Here is a 19,858-nt window from a genome sequence, read left to right as displayed (position 1 = left end):
AATTTGGACTGTGCTGCGATTGTGGGAAGGCCCAATCGATCGGCCGATCGAATGGGATATGAAATCGCGAGCACAAAGACTTTACCAATCGATCGGGCGATCGATTGGGCAGCAGAAGCTCTCACCCGGATGCGAGAGCATAGAAAGGTTCTGAATCGATCGGGCGATCGATTCAGGAAGTCCCAATCAATCGATCGATCGATTGGGAAGTGACTGTTGCGTAGGATGTAGGTGATGGACGACTGCGATGTAGCAGTGCTGAGGTGGCACTCGATTGGGGATGAATTCGATCGATTGGGAGCACTGTTTAAAGCCTGGGTGGAGCATTTTCTTCGCAAGTTCTTTGTGATCTTTTTCCTGCGATTCTTCTCCGATCTTCATGGCAATTTCTCCAGCATTCACGCCAGTTCTTGAAGACACTTGGAGAGCATCTCCAAGGTTCAAGAGGCAACAACAAGTAGCAAGAAGAAAGGTGTATTTACTTGTATTCTCATAGTTTCTTCTTGTATTTGTGTTTGTGTTGTGTGTGAGTTTGTACGAGGCTTCTCCGCCTCTGGCTGCGACCGAGAAGGAGGTTTTCATAGTGGAGATAGAGTGTCGTGTGTGAATTCTTAGATTAGTCACCTCTTCTTGAGGTGGATACCAAGTAAATTCGTGTGTTAGCGTTGTAGTGTGTTTGTATTCTATTTTTCGCTGCATATCAAGATGAAGCAAGAACAAGTGTGCGACGAAATACTATTCACCCCCCTCTAGCGGGCACAAAGGTCCCAACAACTCTTTGTTTCAGGTACAAGAGGATTCAGAGGTTGAAGAATGCTCAACATTTGAGGATGAAATTGAAGAGCCATCCACCTCAAGGATTAAGGGGGAGCGTAGTTCATTGACATCGGAACAAGAAGAGGTGTCTATATCTGGATCAAATGAAGGATCATGTGCTTCCTCTTCAAGCAAAGGTATAACAATTTTAATTGTTAAAAATAAAAATCATATCATATGCTTTGAGTGTAGGGAGAATGGACACTATATGAGTAAGTGTCCAAAATTAGTCAAGAAGAAAACTAAAGTGACACCCAAAATGAAGGAAAAGTCAAAAGATGTCAGTTCCATGATACGAAAGGGCAAGGAGCAGATTGTGTGCCTATCTTGCAATAAAAAAGAACATTATCGAAATCAATGTCCAAAGAGGAGGATACCAACAAAGAATATAGAAGGAAACACAATTCAAGGGGGAGCTTCCAAGGCAAAAACTATGGTACCATTAGTTAATGGTACTTATTTAAGTCATGAGAACAAGCATACTAGAAATAACTTTTTTTTTTATCATTTTATTACTATTTATAGTGAAAATGGAAAGCATGAAAAACCTAACGAAAATTATAGGTCATATTATGCTAGAACTACCTTACTTAAGTATAGGAAGGTAGAAAACCAATTAGGCAAGAATTCTAAGGAAATTAGAAATATGGATAGAAAAAGGAAAATCCAAGACCATCAATAAAAATCAAAAGGTAAGGATTTAATGATGGGAAATCAAGTCTTGAGGTCAAGACCTGATAAATTAGAAAAGACCCTTATGAAAATGATAAATAGTGTCAAAGGGTCTAAGAAACAAAACCTAGATTTAGGAAAACAAGGGTAATCTATGGACAAGAAGGATTTAGGGTACAAATCCAAGTATAAGAACAAGGTGTTCTCTCATATCATAGAGTTCCATATAGTTATGGAACTAACTCTAGGTCTAGAAGTCAAATCAAGGTTACAAGGGAAGCTATCCCTAGAATTAACTTTGAGGAGACTAGTGTGGCTAAGACTTTTAAAAGCCTAGGAAAGTCATTAGGAAGGTTTCTAGGGAAGTTATCCCTACTGAATACCTAGAACACTCAAGGAGCACTAAAATATTTTGGATTTCTAAGAGTGTATTCTCTACATCCTAGGTGGGTTTAGAGAGTGTCAACTCTAATTGGAAGGGTAGTTAACCCAACCATAATGAAGTTGATACTTTAGGATATTTTCAAGGTATTGTGATATCTTGAAAATGAGAAGTTGACTTTTACTCTTGAGAGTAAAAAATGTGCCAATCAAATTTTTGAAGTATTGAGCTTAATTAAATTGGCACAAATAGGATAGAAAAATCAAAGGAATGTCAAGTTTGAATTTTGGCATTTTCTAGGGATATGAGGAAACTTATGCTTATCTTGGCATAATTGGTTAACGATGAAACTTAGATGAAAATCTATGTATTTTCTTTGTGCTATAATTGTCATATTTTGTGTGTTCTATCACATACCATGACATCATATTTTACATTCATACTCTTATGAAAAATGTTATATGTCATGTCATTCATACATACATCATTTAGCTATGATAGTTTTTGTTGGAACCCCAAGGTGTTTTGATGTGACCAAATAAGTTAAGTTAGGTCCTGTTTGTTTTAACCCTTGTGTCTAAGTGTGCAGGAGCTTAGGAGCACAGGAAGTCGAGCGGAAGACGGGGCTAGCGAGAAGGACGTCACGGGGAGAGAGCCGACGGGCTCGGTGCGTTCGAGGGATGCGGTGTCGCGGAAGAGTACATCGGTGGACGAGAAGAACGTGCGCGACGTTCGAGAGATGAGAAACCGGGGAGGAAGGCTGCTCGAGGAGAAGGTCGGAACTTGGGTTCGGGTGAGTCCTATTCCAGATGGTCGAGATCACCCAAGTTAGCGGAGCCGGAGCGAAAGACCCAGACCGAGACGTGCTAAACCGGAATGCTTCCGGGTGCTCGGACCCAACTTTTTGACCAGATCAAGTTTTGACTCGATCTGAACGTTAGGGGATAAAGTTTATCCCCCCAGGGTGCCCGGACCCTTCGAGGCACCCCGAATAGTGCTATAAATATAGCACTGATCTGCACAGTTTATTCAATTCACTTGTAATTCATTTCTCTGTGCTTTACTTTTCTGTTTGTATTGTTAACGCTGTAAGAGGCTACTCCGCCCGAAGGAGACATCAGATAGTGCGTCATATTTTCCTTGGATTAGCAATCTCCTGATTGCAAACCAAGGCAATTCACCCCTACCCTCTTGCCGACCTCTAAAGGGACCAACAAGTGGTATCAGAGCAAGGACGCTTCAGGAGGAATAACCGTCGATCGAAGCAATGAGACGGCCGGACCAAGCATCGTTCCACCAAAATTTGAGGGTGACTTCACACACTGGAAGCGTCGTATGGAGGTATTTCTTAAAACCGATTTCAAAATTCATCTAATTATAAAATATGATTTTGTAGCTTATACTAATCAAAATGGAGAAGAAAAGAAGAGTCTCTGGACGAAGAAGGAGCAGAATGATTCTGTAGCGAGCAACCGAGCGGAGTATCACCTACTGAGCGTGCTGTCGCCTCAAGAAGTCAACCGCGTCGGAAGCTACTCGTCGGCCAAAGTGTTGGGACTTTCGGGCCGCAAAAACTACTTTTTGCGTTGCGGAAACCCTGAAGTCTTGCCACGGATCCGTGTGAAGATATAAAATTTTTCATGTACATGTTTCCTATCCTAGATCTACACTAGATCTACAAGAAAGTGAGTATACCTTTGAAGCGAAGCCCTTCACAAATCCCGCTCGTCCAAGGTCCGTCGGATCTCAAGTGTGTTCAAGTGTACACACCTCTAGAAGTATCCACACGAACAAGAGATGGAGAGGAAACCTTAGAGTGTGCTAGCATCCCAAGGAGTCTCGACCAAGGAGGAGAGGGAGAGAAGAGAAGAAGAGAGGAAGGAAGAAGATGATGCCTTGAATGAAAAATCAATTCATTCCATCACCAAAAAGTGGCCGGCCACTTCAATGAGGTTTGTAACCTCCATGGAATCTCAAGAGTCAAGACTCTTGGTTTCCCTCATGAGGTGGCATACCATGAAGTTGCCTTGATGATGTGGCACATCATCATTGGCCAGCCCTATGCCAAGTCACAATGACATGGCATTTGGTCAAGTCAAGGTCAAGTCAAACTTGACTCTTCATCTTCCCTCTCAAGTCGAGTCAAACTTAACTTAAATTCTCTCATGGTTGATCAAATCTAACCATTGATTCAAGCCAATTTGATTTAATAAATCTCTATTCATTAAATTAAATTGATTTAATGAGTCATAATCTAAATTAGACTCATTGAACACATGAATAAAATTGAGTCCAACTCAATTAGTTTAACTTGGATTACTCTTGATCCAATTTGGTTCATCATATGAACTTAATCCTCTTGGTTCATCATATGAACATATTCTCCATCTAATTGTCCTTTGTGTGTGACCCTATAGGTTCTTGTAACGTTGGCAATGCTCCTAAACCCATTTAGAAGCATAAGTAATGAGCAGTATCTAGCAACACATCATTACTACCCAAGTTACAAGAATGTTGAGATCCAACATCACTTTGTGACTACTAATTTTGACCCTCACAATATATGATAATGTCCTTCTATCCTTGACATCTAGATTGATCAAGTGAGGCATAGACCGTGTCATTCTCTAATCAATCTATATTTTGAACTCCAAGTAGGCTCACTCTAATCAAATGAGCTCAATATCTCATATTGACTCATTTGGGCATGACCATGCACTTAGTGGTCTCACTCTATCAAGAATGATGATGTCACTCCCGTCATATAGGAGGGATAGATCCCATCTACATCACTCACATCCCTCCGCATAATTTGTTACATACCCAGTAATCGCCTTTACAGTCCACTCAGTTACGGGTGACGTTTGACGAAGCCAAAGTATGTAACTCCTTATGTAGGGAACCATGGTGACTTCAGGTCCAAGCACTGATAGTCATACTAATAGTCACATGAGAAAGTATATGACACTCATATAACGATCCATGATACTTTCTCATGGCGGGTCATTCAGTATACATTCTCTAATGCATACCCATGTGTCAACTTGATATCTCTATATCTATGACTTGTGAGATCAAGTCATCGAGTTGACCTACATGCTAGTCTCATCGCATTAACATTGTCTCTGAATGTTAATACTTGACTAGGAATGATTAAGAGTAGTGTTCTCTATATCATCTCACTATCGATTCAACCAATCGATTGATATAGATAAGAACCTTCTACTCAAGGACGCTATTATACTTAGTTATTTGACACCAATACAAGTAAGTATAATAACCATAAAGAAAATGTCTTTATAAATATAGGAATATGATACATCAAGTCCATACAACAATCATCATATGATTGTCTCTAGGGCTCTAACTAACAATCTCCCACTAGCACTAGTGCCAATCAGTGTAGGCTCTAAGGCCCAATGACCTAGTGTGACAATCATGCTTTCTCTGTGCCAAAGCCTTAGTCAAGGGATCCGCGATGTTAGCCTCTGTGGGTACTCTGCAAATCTTCACATCTCCTATATCGATAATCTCTCGAATGAGATGGAAGCGCCGTAGTATGTGTTTGGTCCGCTGGTGTGAGCGAGGTTCCTTAGCCTGTTCGATTGCTCCATTGTTGTCACAATAGAACTCTATAGAATCAGCTATGCTAGGAACCACCCCAAGCTCAGTAATGAACTTGCGGATCCAAACTGCCTCCTTTGCTGCTTCTGATGTAGCAATATACTCGGCCTCTGTTGTAGAATCAGCAACTGTGTCTTGCTTCGAACTCTTCCAGCTCACAGCACCACCATTCAAGCAAAAACACGAACCCAGACTGCGATCTATAGTCATCCTGGTCAGTTTGGAAGCTGGCATCACTGTAACCCTTTACAGCTAGCTTATCGTCGCCTCCATATATCAAGAAATATTCTTTAGTCCTTCTCAAGTACTTAAGAATATTCTTGACCGCTATCCAGTGACACTCACTTGGATCTGACTGGTATCGGCTCGTCATGCTCAAAGTATATGAACCATCAGGACGAGTACATAGCATGACATACATGATAGATCCTATGGCTGAAGCATAAGGGATCTTATCCATATGGTCTCTCTCCTCTCTAGAAGAGGGACTTTGAGTCTTCGAAAGACTCATACCATGTGACATCGGTAGAAATCCTTTCTTGGAATTCTGCATGGCAAACTGTAGTAATACCTTGTCAATATATGTACTCTGACTTAGGCCAAGCAATCTCTTATATCTATCTCAATAGATCTTTATGCCTGGAATACAGGTTGCTTCTCCTAAGTCCTTCATTGAGAAACAATTCCCCAGCCAAGTCTTGACAGACTGCAACAAAGGAATGTCATTCCTAATGAGTAGTATTTCATCCACATACAATACAAGGAAGACAACTGTGCTACCAACAACCTTCTTGTAGACACAGGATTCATCTTCATTCTTGATGAAATCAAACTATTTGATTGCATCATCGAATCGAAGATTCCAACTCCGAGAAGCTTGCTTTAGTCCATAAATAGACTTATGCAGCTTGCATACTCTGCTAGTATGTTGTGGATCTACAAAACCCTCAGGTTGTGTCATGTACACATCCTCGAGCAAGTTTCCATTCAGAAACGCAGTTTTGACATCCATCTGCCAGATCTCATAATCGTGGTATGCTGCAATAGCAAGCATGATCTGAATGGACTTTAAACATCGCTACTAGAGAAAAAGTTTCATCATAGTCAATACCATGAATTTGTTTGAAACCTTTAGTTACCAGACGACCCTTATATATAAGTCCATCCATGTCAGTCTTTCTTTTAAAGACCCACTTACACCCAATGGGTTTGACCCCTTCAGGTGGATCAACTAAAGTCCATACTTGGTTGGTGTACATGGATTCCATCTCGGATCTCATGGCTTCTAGCCATTTCTCAGAATCTGGTCTCATCACAGCTTCCTGATAAGAGGTAGGCTCATTCTCAACGAGCATAACGTCATCATGGTCAGACAAGAGAAATGAGTATCTCTCAGGCTGACGACGTACCCTTTCAGACCTACGAAGAGGTAGGTCTACATGAACTAGTTGTTGTTCCTCAACTCCTTGTGGAACAACATCATCATCCATAACACTTTGTGGTTCCAGTTCAACTTCCATCAAGGCTTCAGTGCTATGGTCCATATCTTGAACTTCTTCAAGATTGAACGTACTCCCACTAGTTTTTCTAGAAACAAAGTCCCTTTCTAGAAATACCCTAGTCTTAGCCACAACTACTTTGTGTTGACTGGGAATGTAGAAGTAATATTCCTTCGTTTCCTTGGGATATCCTATAAAATAGCACTTATCAGATTTGGGTCCCAGTTTATCCGAGACTTGACGTCGAACGTAAGCCTCACAACCCCAAATCCTCATAAAAAACACTTGGGAATCTCTCCCAGTCCATATCCTATATGGTGTCTTTATCATAGCCTTGGATGGAACACGATTAAGTATGAAGGCTGCTGTATCTAGAGCATAGCCCCAAAGAGATATAGGAAGATCTGTGTGACTACTCATCATAGACTGTACCATATCTAATAGGGTACGATTCCTCCTTTCGAATACACCATTCCACTGTGGTGTTTCAGGAGGAGTGAGTTGGGATAGAATCCCACACTCAGCTAGATAGTCACGAAACTCATGGCTAAGGTATTCACCACCTCGATCTGATCGAGGTATCTTAATACTCTTGCCAAGCTGGTTTTGTACTTCATTCTTGAATGCTTTGAACTTTTCAAAGGATTCTGACTTATGTGTCATCAAATACACATAACCATATCTACTGAAGTCATCAGTAAATGTAACGAAGTACCTATAACCACCTCTAGCAGCGACATTGAAAGGGCCACATACATCACTATGTATAAGTCCTAACAAGTCAGTCGCTCTTTCGCTGTATCCACTAAAGGGAGTCTTGGCCATCTTGCCCAGTAGGCATGACTCGCATGTCTTATATGATTCAAAATCAAATGAGTCCAGCAAACCATCTTTATGGAGCTGGGATAAGCGTTTGTCATTTATATGACCTAAGCGACAATGCCAGAGATAGGTTTGGTTCATTTCATTTGATTTGAACCTTTTGGTATTTATGTTATAGATGGGATTCTCTAAGTCTAGAATATAGAGTTCGTTCATCAGAGGTGCACTACAATAGAACATATCGTTTAAATAGACAGAACAACATTTGTTCTTTATGATAAACGAAAAGCCTTTGTTGTCCAAACAAGAAACTGAAATTATGTTCTTAGTAAGAGCAGACACATAACAACATTCATCTAATTCTAGTACAAGCCCAGAGGGCAGAGATAGAAAGTAAGTCCCTACAGCAATAGCAGCAACCCGTACTCCATTGCCTACTCGTAGGTCCACCTCACCCTTCATCAATGCCCTGCTATTTCTCAACGCCCGAACATTAGTACAAATGTGAGAAGCACATCCGGTATCTAATACCCATGATGAGGAAATAGAGAGATTAACTTTTATAACATATATACCTGAAGTAGAAGTCTCACTTCTCTTCTTCTTAAGATCTTCCAGGTAAATTTTACAATTCCTCTTCTAGTGCCCGGTCTGACCACAGTGGAAGCAGGTAGCATCCTTGGCAACCCCTCCTTTGGGTTTCAGTGCCTTGCGTTTTCCCTTGGCTTGGGACTTTCCTTTGCCTTTAGGCTTACCCTTGCCCTTATGCTTTTGTACCACCAAAATGGAGTTGGGCTTAACCTTCTTAAGGTTGAGCTCAGCAGTTCTCAACATGCTAAGCAGCTCGGTTAGTGGCTTATCAATTTCATTCATGTTGTAGTTCATGACGAATTGACTGTAGCTATCTGGCAAGGATTGCAAGACCAAGTCAGTGGCCAGCTGTTGGCCAAGTGGGAATCCCAACCTCTGTAGGTTTTCTATGTACCCAATCATCTTGAGCACATAGGGTCCTACGGGAGTCCCATCTTGCATCTTGCACTGAAACAATGCATTGGAGATCTTGAATCTCTCGTGCCTCGCTTGCCCTTGATATAGTTGACGAAGATGTTCAACCATATCATAAGCACCCATCAACTCAATTTGCTTTTGAAACTCAGAGTTCATGGTTGCGAGCATGAGGCATGACACATCTAATGCGTCATCTTGATGCTTCTTGTAAGCATCTCGGTCAGCTCGCATGGCAGTGGCAGGAGGTGCCTCGGGAATGGGCTGCTCCAGGACGTACATTTTTCATTCTTGTGTGAGAACGATTCTCAAATTCCTGTACCAGTCCAGGAAATAGCTCCATTGAGCTTGTCCTTATCAAGGACAGAACGCAGAGAGAAGGTATTCATGTTTGTCGACATGGAAATCTACAACATAAATAAAGCAGAGAATAAATATCATATTCCACTAATTATTTAATTAGGCCTTTAATTAAATGATGCTCCCACTGAATTATAGAATTTTTGTAGAATCAAGCCATGGATGTGGTCAAACCACACTTACTAGATTCTAACCAATGAGCTATAATTCATGCGGGATAAGATTCACATCATACTACGCCTTGAGTTAGCTTTGGCTAAATCGCCCAAGACTTAGTATGATCGGTAGATAACTAATTATCAATTAGATCTCTATGAAACTCTTGTTTATAGGATCAAAATCCTCATTTATATTAGAAATTGAGTTAGCTTTGGCTAAATCGCCCAAGATTTAGTATAAATGTGATTTTTATCCTATCGTCCAACCGTTGGAAAATGCCTATAGTTATACCCAATCAAATTGAGTTAACTAGTTATACTCAATCTAATTGAGTTTGTACTCACCCAAGCCTTGATAGGCGGGACCAAGATTGTCCCTCAGCACCCTACCAAGATAATATGCATTGCTCTGCTTTAGCAGATTCAACAACAACAAATGATCGAGGTAGTGATGGGTATCAAGACTTGGTAGGCATTTCGAGTTGACTCGATTAAGATCTAATCTAATCGTGGATTCACATCTTATACGCATCATGGCACTAATTAATTACTCTACATTATCATGCATCACATACACAAGTAATTAATTAAATTTTGATTAGGTCATGACCCTACTACGATCTTCTCAAGCCAATGAGAAGATCGGGCAGTCAACCTAGGGTCAACAGCTTCTTCAAGCTCCTCCCTTTGACCGCCATGTGTTGCTCGCACCCTCCTCGTAGCTCTTTCTCGAGTGGACCTTCCACCGCTCCATTTTGTACATTACAAATATGAAACTCCAGTTACATTCGAGTCTAAAACTATTTTACAACAGGAATATAAAATGAGGGAGGTACGACACACAAGTCACATAATATATACAACACGCACATCACACAAAATGGCGCGCAGACCATATTATGAATTACAACACAGAATTGCCAATCATATTGGGTCTTTTGGGCCATGACCATCACAAAATCATACATAATTCTAAATTATGTAATTTATATAAATTTCTATAATTTTACTACTGTTTTTACAATTTTATGAGTTACAATTTCTCGACGGTCCCGTTTAGCGATTTTCGGGCACGATCGCGGGACAATACCCCTTGCGGGGTTAGGGGCAGCGCCCCTTCTCGTGAAATGAGTCTCATGAGTGTCCTACTACGATCTTACAGCGCCTTAAGCTGCTGTCCCAAAACTATTTGGACGGGACCTAACCGTTTTGGAAAGTTTTTCTCGGTAGTCATTTATATCATCATCTATGTGTGTTGTGCCTTGTATGCGTTTGACGAAATGTGTGTTAGGTAAATCCATGTAGATGTAGGGTTAGATCACCATGTAGAGGAAGAGTCTTGGAATGTAAGATCATGGTACCTTGTGACAGAAGGTATCCCTTACTTTCTATGGCAGTTCCTTGAAACGGGGATCGACTCTCTATAAGGAAAATTAATTAGAGTTTAAAGGGTTCTCCCAAATTAATGTTAGGAAGTAACTTGTGTAATCTAGGAACGTGGACCGTGGGCCCTTGTGTGAGAAGGATGTTCCCTATAATCAGACTTTCTAAATTACCTCTTCTACTTAATTGCATTAATCTACCGTTAGGAAGTGATATGTGTAATCTAGGAACGTGGACCGTGGGTCGTGTTCCCTATAATCGGACTTCATAAATTACCTCTTCTTTTAATGGTGTTTGAACTTGGGTAAACTCTTCAGTGCAATCTTCGCAGGATAGTACCGGACTTTAGTTATAACTCCTACACGAGTGTAAGCATGGAGTTAGGTTGATGAACAATGCATAGGGGCATTAACTATCATCATAGTGAAACCGAAACCCGAGTATCTATCCATCCCCAAATCCAACTCTCCCTCTTTCTCTACTCTTTACATTCTCTCTTTTCTTCACTCTCTCTTTTCTAATTAACCTTTGATTTTCTAGATAATTCACCGTACGAAGATAACTAGTGCTTAATCTACAATCCATGTGGGATCGATAATCTTTTATATTACTGACGACTTAACCGTGCACTTGCAGTGATGTAACAAGTTTTTGGCGTCGTTGCCAGGGACTGTTTTTGATTAACATTAGTTGATTAGCATATGAGTTACTCTAGACATTTTTATTTTTCATTTTGCTTTTTCTTTCTTGTTTTCGTTATGCCCTTCTTTCTTTCAATTTAAATTCTACATTTTCTTTCTTGTTTTTCATATAGCATTTTTTTCTTGTCTTTAATTCTTTATTTTTGTTTTTTTTTCTTAGATATCCATGAGCACTAACATGTCAAGGAGGCATTTGAGAGGATTTTCGTCACCCATTTCTGCTAGATTTATGTCTCCCATTATGTAGTCTCATATCGAAGCAAAAAATTTCCTACTAGACCCAGAGTTAATTGCTATGATACAAGGTCATAAATTTAGAGGAGATGTATTAGAAAGCCTTTATCTGCACCTTGAAACATTTCTAGAGCTTTGTGATATGGTGAACTATGAAGGAGTGTCAGCAGATGCAGTTCGATTGATGGCATATATTCTCTCCATCCTCAAAGCATTACAAGTTGGGAACAATTGTGTAACGCCCGCCCTCCCTGCTACCCTAAGGGACGGGGCTACGATACTCTACGTATAAATTTTTCTTTTAAAACAGCGGAAGACTTAAAATAATTTTTCATAGTTTTAATAAAAACTTTTCTTTTAAATTTCTTTTGAACTATACTATCACATGGCATCAAAATCATAACATCAAATCCAGTGGAACCATAATGTCAAGCCACACATGTTTAGGTATCACAAGTCATAAAATACCAATGCATAGTTCTTTAAAGAAACTTTAAGCAGGTTCTTATTTATTTGGTTGCCTAGCCACTGCCACACACATCTTCGTTGCCCCTCCTGCTGCTCCTCTAACTCATCCAGCTTTTTCCTTTATCTGTGGTACAAGGAAAGTAAGCTATGAGCACTCATGGCTCAGTAAGTTCCTTTCCTACTCACTAAAACCAACAATCAGCACATAATCAAGAATGAATCAACAAGTCATAATCTCAACTAATCATGGCATAACATAGCATTCTATTCAAGCATATCATGCATCATAATATAATCACAACTAGTCATGGCATATCAAGAATCATCATGGCCGAAACATATACATAGGGCATTGCATAAAACATAGCTAGACATGGCATAACAAACAAGTATCATGGTATATCAAAGCATGGCCAAAACATGTATATCAAAGCATCATACTATGGCCGAAACATGTACATCAAGGTATCATCATATCCATGGCCGAAATCTATATATCAAGCATCAACATATCCATAGCCGAAACATGTCTATAAGGTATAGCATGAACATAACATAATCATACCTTATCATGGCATATCATAATCAAGAGCATAACATGAAACATAGCATAATCATAAGGTGTATGCAATATGATTTTGGAAAACATGTATCCGAAAAACATGTGTATGTCTCATGATCTTTAAAACCATTTTCTTTTACATATATACTTGAACATAATCTCAACATAAGGGGATCCCGGCTATGTACCACTTACATATTGCGCGCAACCTTGTAGGTCCAAGGTAGCAAGTCTTGAACCCTACGAGGCAAACATACTAGGCCCTTAGTCCTAGGGGCACTTAGGAGCCCATCCCTAACGAGGTCCTTAGTCCCCGGGGCGCTTATTGAGCCCACCATTGGTACAAGCCACTCATACATAAAGTAAAGTACATGTCATACATATCATGTATCATAAAAGCATGCATCACTTAGGCACACATCATATCATAAAAGTATGCATCACTTAGGCATACATCATGTCATAAAAGTATGCATCACTTAGGCATACATCATATCATAAAGGTATGCATCACTTAGGCATACATCATGTCATAAAGGTATGCATCACTTAGGCATACATCACATCATAAAGGCATGCATCACTTAGGCATACATCATGTCATAACAATATGCATCACTTAGGCATAGATCATAAAAACATGCATATCTTAAGCATAAAGCATATCATCAAGCATGCACGATTTAACCACATAGCATATCATGAAAGCACTAAACATAGCATTAAAGCATGCATAATTTAACCACATATCATAATATAAGCATGCATATTTTTAGCACAAAGCATATCATATCATAAAAGCATGCATATCATATCATAAATCATAAATCACAAGCATACATATTAAGCATAAGGGTGTATCTTGTGATTATCCTATCATAGGAAACATGGTATCATATTTATCTTGGTTCTAAGCTTCCTAAACCCTTGTGGCCGAAACCCTTTAGAGCTCAATTTAGGTTAAACACAACATCCAAGCATGTGGCACCTAAATTATCATCATAACATTTTCATAGGAAGCATTATAAACATGATTAACTTAGTTTCTAAGTTCTTCAAGTCCCTAATTTCATGTAGCCGAAACCTTAAGGTGTGAAACAAGGTTCCATATGACATAAAAGCATGGACAACTTTAAATCATATTTATAACATTCTTACCAAGGAGTAAGGTAAACACATTTGACACATTTGAATTAGTTCCTAAGTTCTTTAAGCCCTTAACATATGTCATGGCCGAAATTTAACAAGTTCTCATTAGGGCTACAAACTGTTGGTGCGGGTAGCACTAACGGTCTAACCCAGGTTTTGATGAATGACAAATAGGTTAAGTTAGTTGTGTTGTTGTCTGACACTTTTATCAAGTGTGCAGGAAAAGTCCAGCTAGGTCGACGGGCTGACCGGATAGCTGGCGAGAAGTCCAAGCGGGTCGACGGGCTGACCGGACGCTTGGCAAGAAGTCCAGCTAGGTCGACGGGCTGACCGGATAGCTGGCGAGAAGTCCAAGCGGGTCGACGGGCTGACCGGACGCTTGGCGAAAAGTCCAGACGGGTCGACGGGCTGACCGGACGTCTGGCAGGTAAGTGAGGTAAGTCACTGGAGGGGAGTGACTGTGAGGACGCGTTCCCGGGAAGGGGACATTAGGCGTCGATCCGGCTTAGATCCATTTCGGATGTCTAAGTCGAGATCGTGACTAGATTCCGGTCTCGGAAAGACGGAATCTAATTCATACTCTCTTTATCTAATCTGTTGAACTTTAACTGTGCTAACCATTTGTGTTACAGGATGTTTATTTGCCTCGGACTAACACTGTTTTGCAGGTAGGGAACAGTGAGGGTCCGGGCGCCCGAAATGGCTCCGGGCGCCCGGAAGTCCGGGCGCCTGGAAGGGATCCAGGCGCCCGGAGGCAAATTTTATCCCCAGGACGTCGTTGACACTTGGAGCATGCTGGTTGGGAGTGTTACGTCACATTCCAGGCGCCCGGAAGGGATCCAGGCGCCCGGAGCAGCATATAAAAGAAGCCCCAGGCAGGAGCTTCAAAACATCAGTCTTCTGAGAACTCTGAGTCCAATCACTCTGCCGCTCTGCGCTCCAACGACGTTCACAAAGCTCCGACGACTCACTCCGGTTTTTTTAATTCATTATTTGTCGGATAGCTTTGTTTTCTTTCTTTTCATTAGCAATATTTGTACGTAAATTGTAATCATCCGAATTGCTAGTGAATTGCCCAACGAAAGTACTCAAGGAGTACGGGCCTTCGAGTAGGAGTCGTCACAGGCTCCGAACGAAGTAAAAATCAACAGTGTTCATCTCTTTACTTCTTTACTTTTCCGCTGCGTTTTAACTCGAGATTTTCGAATCGATATTCACCCCCCCTCTATCGAATCTAACGGTCCTACACAAACAAGCATACAAGCATGTGAACTTGGACTAACATTATGTATAAATTCATACAAGGCCTCATACAATAGTTATGGCCGAAACATACCCTAGCATCATTTTAGGTCATAAAACAACATATAGCAATTGAACCTTGGCTTTCTACTTATCATATTTCATGTAGAGTGACATGAGCATATTTAATTTAAGTCCTAGGGTTTCTAGGGCATCTATTCCTTTATGACCGAAACATTCAAGGGTTCATTTAGGTCATGGAAAAATTATACAAGCATGTGAAACAATCAATACATTATCCTATTTCCATAAGAAGTACTTTTAACACATTTGGTTTCATTTCTAAGGCCTCTAGGTCTTTTAAACCCTACTTGGCCGAAACTCACAGATTATAAACTTGCTTCAAATAGCCTAAAAGCATGAGAATTTATACAAGTTTCATAGCATGTATAAAGACAAGCATAATGAGTATACATATGAATTGTGTCTTAGGCTTTCTAGGTTTCTTTTTCTCTTTTTCTTTTATTTTTTTCTCATGGCCGAAACCTACCATTCTTTAGCTAGGTTTTTAAGTGGCCTAAAGCATGAAAAACCTAAGTAAGTTTCATGGCAAAAGTCACTAAGAAACATACATACAAATTGGTTCATGAATAAGCTAGGACCCCTTGTGGTCATACATGTTATATGTCATGCAACTAGTTTTTCTACACCCTAATTAAGCATGAGGGCATTAAACAACTTTCATATCTAAACAGCACAGAGGTCTTGAGCATATTAAAATTTTTTTTAAGCTTTTCTAAGCTATCCATCTCATCATGGCCGAAAAACCCTAAGAAGGAGTTCATGAAATTCTAGCAATATTCAAGCATACAAATCCTTTAAGATCTTTGTATTCTATCGCATGAGCATGGTTATTTAAATTTAAAGGTCTTCCTAACCCTAAACCCTTTCTTGGCAGAAACATATGAGTGGGTTTTCTTTTAGTTTCAAATATCTTCTAAGGAAGAAAACTAATACATAATCCTTAATATTTCATAGGGAGAACCTTGTACTAGTTGGGTAAAACAATAAATTTCCCTAGCCTCTTACGAATGTTTTTGTCCGAAATTCTAGGGTTCAATACTTCTCTGATCAAGCATCATATAGGTATAAAAGCATGAAGAAGAACCCCTCTACATAGCATAGAAAAATCTATCATGTAGTGAAGACTAGTTAAACATCATTAGATTTTGAAAGCTCTTCTTGGCCGAATTTTCTCAAACTTGTTTCTAGGTTTTAAAATCCGAAAAGCACATAAAATCCTTGTACCACAGGTGAGGGGAAGCTTACATCCTTTTTCGCTTGTGGATCTAAGGTATGGTGAAGAAGAAGTAGTCTCTTCTTCTAGTTCCTTTCCCTTGATTCCTTTGCTAAGTCCTCCTTGTATCTTAGGCTTTCTTAGGGAAAATTTGGCTTTGGGGCCGAAGATGGAGGAGAGGGGACTGTGGTGTTCGGTGAGGGAGAGGATGAATGAGAAAAATGAGAGAAAAATAACATCCTCTCTTTACATTCTCTCTTTTATGTTAAGGGGGAAGAGGTAGCAAACTTGGTTTTTTGCTTTCCTTCTCCCTTAGCCTTTTTTTTCTATTTTATTTTTATTTTTATTTATTTATTTATCCTCATCATTCATGGTGAAATAAGGGGGAATGAATCCCCTTAATTAGCCTCTTTTATTTTCGGCAAAATCAAAGAGGAAGGGAGGAAGGCAAGTTGTCTTTCTCTTGCTCTTTTCTTGTTTCCTTTTGGCTAGCTTTTACTCTCATCTTTATCATAAGTTTCCCTCCTTTGGTATCAACATATTATTCCTATCCCAACTGGTTATTACCCATTAATCCTATCCTTTACATTCCTGAGAGGTTCAAGGTTCAATCCTTGACCTCTCCCTATTTTTATTTCTTTTTATTTCCTTTTTGATTCAACTCACTTCCTATTATTTTTCTAAGGCAAAATCTCACATTCATATATTTATCTTACAAGCTTAGTGGGTATTACAAATTGGAGCAACAATTTCTGAATCACTTTTTCCCTCTAAGAAGAACAGTGTATATGAGGAATTGCATCATAAATTTTTCTCATGCAGATGGAGAATCATTATTTGAAGCATGGGATAGATTCAAGAGTCTACAAAGACAGTGCTCTCATCATGGCTTGGAAAAATGGCTGACTCTACATATATTCTATAGGAGAATTTCTTTCTCAGATAAGTGTTTATTGGATTCATCAGCTAGAGGTTCTTTAATAAACAAGAGTGTGGACAAAGCATATACATTAATTGATCAAGTGACATTGAATCTCCAAGAATGGTCAGATAAAAGTTGGATGGAATCTCCCTCAAAAATTCAAGAAGTGCAAGCCATAAATGCAAGAGTGCCTATCAAACATATTGCAATTCAACCATCCAAGAGTTTTGAAATTCATAAGTCGTAGAATGTGAGGTCCAAAAAGTTGGAGGCAAAGATTGATAGCATAGTTTCAAAATGGTTCAAACATGATCTCCCTCCTACACATACAAGATCTAGTGAAAATGGTAATGATATTAAGTTGAGAAGTGGCAAGAATCATGAAGAACTTTTGAAAAAGGACTTGTACAGAATTGAGGAGAAGAACAATGAAGACCTCAAGAACTCAATTCCATTACTCCAAGAAGTTCCCAAAAGCCACAAGTACCTTTTCCTCAATGTTTGATCACACCAATACTAGATGAGCAAGTTGGACCTCCTCTGCAAGCTCAAAGGGAATATAGGAAAAAGGAAGTTCAATCATTCCCAAGACCTTCACTAAGGGTTCAAAACAAAGACTTTAAAAAATTCTGTGATTCTAATATAGGTGAGTGTAGATTTTAGGATGTATATAAATATGAAGACTCTTCAGATAAGGATTGTGATGATAATGCAATGGATAACAAGTTTTCAAATTTACCCCCAAGTTTTACAGGATGCTATGATTAAATTGAATTTTTTGATGATGAATGTAATGAGGTAGATCAACTTAAAAATGCAAATGAAGTTAGTGATCCTCTTATAGTTGATTCTCCCATCGAGGATATTGATGTTGGTTTATTTTTTGATGTTTGTGTTGATGATGATGTTATGAAAGGAAGTGAAGAGAGCTGTGTTGTGGAAGCAGTATCTCAAGAATCACCTCCTTTACCTACACGACCTTATGAGATTATGAGAGTTATAAGGATTGAACATATTGTGGGCCAATGTGTAAGGAGTTATGAAGAATTAACAGAGTCTAAAGAATCACCACTTTTATTTGCACTCTCACCTGAGCCAGAACCAGTACTTATTTTTGAAGAAGTCACATCCATATATTTGGAACTTTGAGGTATCTCTCATCAAAGAAAGGTTAGTATTTCTTGTAATCTTTTGGACAACTTTTTAGAGGTACCCATCATTGACTTTGTTGGATGTGATTCGATTTTTATTACTTATTCAGCTTATTTTGATAGGGTTCTAGTTCTTACTTATTTTACATGCTTGTGGGAGGTATGCTTTTCTTTTGCATGTGCAGAATTCTCTTTGGCCGAGAATTGGAAGCTCACTCTGAACAGTCATCGACCACTTGAAATAATTTCTAAGAAGACGAAGATGGAGAGAGTGATACTACACTTTTTAACTCCTATATTGAAAGCTCCCTCCATAATAAGAGCCCTTGGAAGGAGGGTGTTGAAATATCTTACCCCTCCAAGAGTGAGATTTAGATGAATCTAACGAGGTGGTCTAGCTAATGACCTTAAACAAGCGCTTCTTGGGAGGCAACCCAAGTTCAATCTTGTTTTCATTTTAGTTTTATTTTCCTTCCAGATAAATGGTCAGCCGAGAGTAAGCCATTTAGCCTTATAAATTCTTCTATATACACCCGGCCGAGATAAAGGTCGGCCTCAAAGGTACTTAGCCTCATAAGCTTTCCTAGGAACGCCTGAACGAATAAAAGTCGCTCGGGCTCAAAAGCACTTAGCCTTCTAAGTGTTGGTGCAATCATGCCCTGGAAGTTTCAATATGTTGATAATTATTTAAATTTAGATTAATACGTTGTATCTAACATGTATTGCAAGTGATCTGGTGGTAAGGTGGGGCCCGCCCGGCAAAAGGTCAAGGTGGTCAGCGCCCCGGGAGTTCGTCCGATCGAGCGACCCACCTAAATAGATCGTCAAAAGGCTCAAGTATGGAGGAATGAAGGCCGAGCGGCCGTCCCGTTCGGCCGAACAGCCGACACATCCCCGATCAAGTAGGCATGGCTCCCTCGCTCGACAGGATGAAGCTAAGATAGCAGACCATTGACCGAGCAGACATCCTGGTCAGCCCGATCGCGATATCAGTCGGACGACAGACTGGCCGAGCGGCTCCCCCGCTCGGCCCAGTAACGGACAAAAGGAGCAGCTGGTGATATCCTTCTAGGAACTCGCACTACTGGCAGACGACATGGTCAGCAGCAGGGTCAGACAGAGAATCGTACAGTGGAAGCTTTCACTGTCATGTCAGGGATATGCTCGGGTTGTTAAGTGTTGGGACTGATGTGCCTGCTAGAGGGGGAGGGGTGAATAGCGTCTCGTCGCCGCTCGTTGGTTGCGTCTTGATGATGATATGCAGTGGAAATGAAATACAAGACTCATACAACGCTAACAAGTAGATTTACTTGGTATCCACCTCAAGAAGAGGTGACTAATCAAAGGATCCACATACAACACGCTCCTCCACTATGAAAACCCTCATTCTCGGTCACAGCCGAAGGCGGAG

General features: G+C 40.0%; 1 non-coding gene across 1 annotated transcript; it reads right to left on the bottom strand.

Moving 5' to 3' along the window:
• Positions 1-17,160: 17,160 nt before the first annotated feature.
• LOC122049881 lies at positions 17,161-17,266 on the bottom strand. Its single transcript, XR_006131131.1, has one exon. It is a non-coding gene; the product is annotated as a small nucleolar RNA R71 (small nucleolar RNA).
• Positions 17,267-19,858: the final 2,592 nt, after the last annotated feature.

Source organism: Zingiber officinale, chromosome 2B (assembly GCF_018446385.1).
Source record: "Zingiber officinale cultivar Zhangliang chromosome 2B, Zo_v1.1, whole genome shotgun sequence".
Taxonomy (NCBI): Eukaryota; Viridiplantae; Streptophyta; class Magnoliopsida; order Zingiberales; family Zingiberaceae; genus Zingiber; species Zingiber officinale.
Note: the sequence above shows the minus strand (reverse complement) of the source record. Positions and strands in the feature narration are given on the sequence as shown.